The sequence below is a fragment of the Ctenopharyngodon idella genome, chromosome 21 (genome assembly GCF_019924925.1).
Source record: "Ctenopharyngodon idella isolate HZGC_01 chromosome 21, HZGC01, whole genome shotgun sequence".
Lineage (NCBI taxonomy): Eukaryota > Metazoa > Chordata > Actinopteri > Cypriniformes > Xenocyprididae > Ctenopharyngodon > Ctenopharyngodon idella.
Window position 1 is genome coordinate 21,241,692 of NC_067240.1, and position 5,577 is coordinate 21,247,268.

Genomic DNA, 5,577 nt, shown 5'->3' on the forward strand with positions numbered 1-5,577 from the left:
GATAAAAACACAGAGCTAAACAAAACACTCCTATCTCTCCACTCACAGCTCTCACAGAACAGGAGATAAAGATGAGCCAGTAAGAATGCTGTAAATTTCTTGAATATTTTCTAAATGTTCAGGTTCTGCCTCTGAGTCTTTATTCACCTTTTTTCCCATGGTTTCTCAAAGGAAATTCATGGAAGTTAATTATGCCAATTATATAGGTAATTGTATGGAATAGCATAGTTCTAACAGCAGGGCACATCATGACGCAGTGTTACAACATACCCTATTTGCGCAACTTGAATGTAAGCCTGGTTAGTATCTTAGTGAAGCATTAAAGAGATTAAAATATTATCAGATTTGTCTAATTTTAAATAAACTATATAACATTTATAAAATATAGATGAAACTTGAATAAAAAATTTACTTTTGTTATTGTTAAATAAATGTTCAGTGATATCTCCCAAAGGTTTTTGCACAATTTTTTTCTCTATATATTGTCGATGTGGCAACTATTAAATACACTATACGTTTCATCATGCTAGCATATGTGGAAGTATTTAAACTATGTGTGTTACATCTAACCCCATGTTAGTTTGTGCCCTGCTCACCCCTGTATATATATATATATATATATATATATATATATATATATATATATATACACACACACACACACACACACATTAGTCTGCAATGTAAGATTAAGTGAAGCTGTTGTTCTGTGGAAATTGTGGTGTGTTCAGCTGTATGTAACTAATAAAATTTCTTGTCAGTTTAGCTGTTTAATGAGCAGCTTAATTTCTTCATTTCATTTCTAGTTTACAAGTTACATTGAAAGTTAAACATGTTTAATGAATGTATTTGTGATCATTTGAAAAACAGGTAGCATTTAAGATGAAACATTCATCATGCCTTGCCATTTATAAATACTTAAAACATATATTTTTCCAAATTCTTTATTTAGATATATTTTATTATTTTGGACATGTTTATTTACAAATATATATGATATATAATAAAGTATTGGAGAACAGAGATCCCTGACTACATGTGCACAATGAAAATTTTAAACACTCAACATCTTTTGATGTTAGGAACATTTACTTTTTTTTATTTGTTTTGGTACAATTTTCACAAGCAACTGCTACATTTTCAAAACTCTTAGTACTAATCTCACAACAGATTATCAAAAATGCACTTTTGTTTTTCAAACATTTTAGTATATTTTCAATTAAGTTACAACCCCCAAAATCGCAAAGTAACCGTTTCACTACACAAAATAATTGTCTCATATAAAAATTTAATTGACATACTTTCATTAGTGCTATTACTATGAAACTTTTAATTTGCATCTCTTCTCATTCAGTTTAACACATTTGTCTATTATTTAATCCAACTGATCTTAATATTTAATTGATGAATCATTTGGTACATCTACAGATTTCTATACAAATAGATTCCTAGATATATATTCTATAGAACTGGATTGCAATTTCTGATAATTAAATATAATAAAATCTTGTTACGGTTTAAATTATTACAGATTTTCAGATAACAAAAAGAATGCTTGAAGTGTGTGTGTGTGTGTGTGTGTGTGTGTGTGTGTGTGTGTGTGTGAGAGAGAGAGAAAGAGAGAGAGAGAGAGAGAGAGAGAGAGAGAGAGAGAGACATCATTTGCAATTTGTGAACAGAGAAGGATCGAGTACAATCAATCAACAATCAATGGCTGTCCATCAGAGGCATCAAAAGGGAGATGGATTGCATCAAATACAGGCATTTTTACATTACTGTATGCCATGTGATACTGTAAACAGACACCTTACCATGGTAGAGACTGCTAAATTACTGTAACTCACCCTGAAAAGTTCAACTACAGTAGACTCAGATATGATACAGTGAGAACTGTTTTGCAGCAAATTCTGTTCTAGCACAAAACCTCATGGCAGTGTCATATTTCATCACACATTTTGAAAACACACTGGACAGATACTATAACAAACATTATGGATTTTATGTCAATTGTGTAAGTTAGGTTATGTAAGTGTATTTTCTAATATGGAAACTATAGTCATTACTGTAACGTCTTTAATTCAGCAACGAGGTTTCCATGCATCCAAGGTTAAAAAAAAACATAATTTTTTCATAATATACATTGCACATCACCTCATTTCTGAAAGAGTCTGAAAAAAGTTTGTTCGATGATTCAGTTTCTCTAAACCCCACCTTTCCGCGAACCTACTTTGCTCTGATTGGTCACATGACCCAGTCTGTTGTGATTGGTCTACTGCTTACAGCATGTGTCGGACGCTAAACGTATTACCATATCTGAAATTCAGCTCTGGAGGCTTCCCTTGATAACACAGTGACACGAATGATGGTGTCCAGGACCGTACCCACCACTGAGGTCCCCTAATATTAATTCTACTTTCGTGCTGCAAGGATATTGCATGCCATGATAACCGACCTTCTCATCTGAGCTGCCTCAGCGGTCTAACACCACTCATTGTTATCAAAATGTTCGAGATGTTTGTGAGCGCGTAATCCAGTGCAGTGCTTCACGCTTCAGTTAACGGTCATAAAGTGTGAGATAAGATGTAGTAGCAAGTTCACAAGTAAACAGCTAGCTAAACTAGTAGCTAAACTAAACAGCTGTTTTACGATGTGTCACGAGAAGTGTTAAATGACCAACAAATAATCAGTTTGCAAAGATAAAAGCTCAGATAAAAGCAAGGGAAGAGATACAAGTCAAGATAAGGACAGAAGAAGAAAGAGATAAGGTGATAGAGATGAGAGACGAAGAGCATATGTCCCAAGGATAAAATAAAATTATTACAATGTATTCCTATTTAACACAGATATATGTTATTTTCTAATTACAGTGGAAACTATAGGCTCAATTTAACAACACAGGCACCTATTATAAATATAGTGCCATAATAGTATTGTAGCGCCCCCTACCTGTCTTTCTTTTAATTAAGTAGGTCAGCACACTAGATTCATTATGTGCCTACAAAAATGTTGAAGTTAGGCCCCTCTGAATGTCACTATGGTCCGGTTTCACAGACAGGGCTTAGCCTAAGCCAGGATTAGGCCTTAGTTCAATTAGGATATTTAAGTACCTTTTACAAACGTACACTAGAAAAAAAAAAAAAAAAAAACATTACTGGTGTGCATCTTGAGACAAAACAATGGCACTGACACATTTTAATATATGTCAGTATAAGTTGCTTTCAGTTAAAACAGCTCAAACATGCATTTTAGACTAGGACTAGCTTAAGCCTTGTCTGTGAAACCGGGGGTAAATGAGATAACACTTCGTAATTTACTTATAAATAAAATTTTATTTACTTATAAATAAAATCTAAAAACTCTTGTAAAAGTAGCAAAATGTAAAAGATTTAATTAGGCTAGAACAAAATTAAAGAGTAAAAATAGCTCAAATAAACAAATGTTCAGAATGTGAGTAATTCACATGATCATATTTCTTTTGACTCACAAAGTGACAATATCACATTGATAATGCAATACTCAGGTGACAAAATTACTGAATAGGTCTCTGTGTCACATACACTCAGAATCAACTGAACAAACTAACTCACTTGGAGTAAAAATACCAAATAACTCACATAGAGTATCAAAATTACACTGAATATTCACAGTTTTTTCAAGTGTGTTGAATAACCCCATATAAACAAATAGTGAAACAAATGGCATTTGTAACATCTATGAAAAATATTCCTTGAAACATTTCTTATTTCAGGCAGTTCCTGTTTGAAATGTGATTGTGTATTGTCAACAATGAGCATAAACATTCTGCATTTCCATTTTGTAGTGTGGAGCATTCATTTTTTTTTTTTTTTTTTTTTTTTATTTACAAATATTGACACTTGGAATATCCATAGTTAAAAATAAGGGTATTTATAAATAACAGTAAGGAAAATATGGTCATAGTTCTTAAGAAACTTGCTGTTCTTGTTGTTATCAATGAGTTTAAGAGATTTAACAACAAGGGAAATCTCAGCAATGTAGACATCAAATCTAGGCAAATTCTTGAGAAATTTGTTTTTGTGAATAAAAAATTTACAGTGCAACACAAAGAAATTAACAAGATCAATAGCATAGTCACTCCTAGAAAAATAAAGGAATATATCCTTGAAAGATCAGTTTAAATCACATTTGATAAAAGGAGAAAGATAACAACTTAAGTTCTCCCAAAGAGATTTAACATGATTGCAATGGTAAAATAAGTGAAGCAAAGTTTCTTCCTCAACTTTGCAAAATACACATAAGTCAGAGAGATCAATAAAAGAGGCAATTTGGGAGTTGGTTGGGTAAACATTATGTAAAATTTTAAAGTGTACCTCTCCTATTTTATTGGACATGCAATATTTCTCAGGGAGTAACCATGCTTTCTGCCAAAAAATCGTTCCAGAAAAATTTACATCTAGGGGATGTTTAACCTGAGTAATGTAACAATAGCTTTATATGTTTACTGTTACATTTTTTATCAAGAAGGGAAACTCCATCCAATAAAAGTTTAGGCATAATTGTTTTTCTCCCATTGAAGAAAAGGTGTGTTTTAAATAAGTGCACATAACTTGGAGACAAAGCTTTGATGACAGAATTGAAAGTTCTAGCAGGGAAAGGGAAATTAAACAAAGACATAAATTCTTCATATTCCAGTATACATTTATAAAAAAAAAAAAAAAAAAAAATCAAAACAAAAGATCTGTGAGATCTGTTCTTCCAAATAAAATTCAATAACATTTTGTCAATATCATCACAAATTTTGTCGCTAACAAATAAAGATAAAGAGGGATAAACACAGCGAGACAAACCCTCTGCTTTGGATATAAGAACTCTGCCATAGATTGACAAGTCTCGTTGTAACCAACAATTAAAGATTGTTCTAGTTTTCGTTATTTTAGGTGAAAAATTAAGTTGTTGGCGGAGCAATCTATCTTTAGTATAAGGAAAATCCCCAGGTACTTGATACAGTCTTTTACGGGTATACAATGTATCAATGGTTGTTGAGTGTCATAAAGACAAAATAGTTCACACTTTGATCAATTTAAATATAAGCCTGAGGCTTCAGAGAAGGATTTAATAATATTGATACTCAATGGAATTTGACTTTGGTCTTTAAGAAATACAGTAGGCTAGTATCATCAGCTAGTTGAGATATTTTAAATTCTTTACCAAATATAGTATATTTACCAAATTCTTTACCAAATATAGTAGGCTATATTTACCAAATATACCTTTTAAACAATTCAACAGCTAGAAGAAAAAGAAATGGGAACATGGGGCAACCTTGACGCACTCCTCTACCACAATTAAAGCGTTTAGTAGTTTGAAAGCCAACCAAAACTGAGGAGTTAATGTCATTATAAAGCATTTTCACCATGTTAATGAAAGTACATTCAAAATCAAAAACGCTAAGAGATTTAAACAAAAATTTGTGTTCTAAAGGGTCAAACGCTTTATAAAAATCCAAAAACATTATAATAGCATCTGAATCAGTATTCTCTGAATAATTAATGAGATCAAGAATAAAATACGGCTCATCCCCAGTGTCAGCTGAAGGTT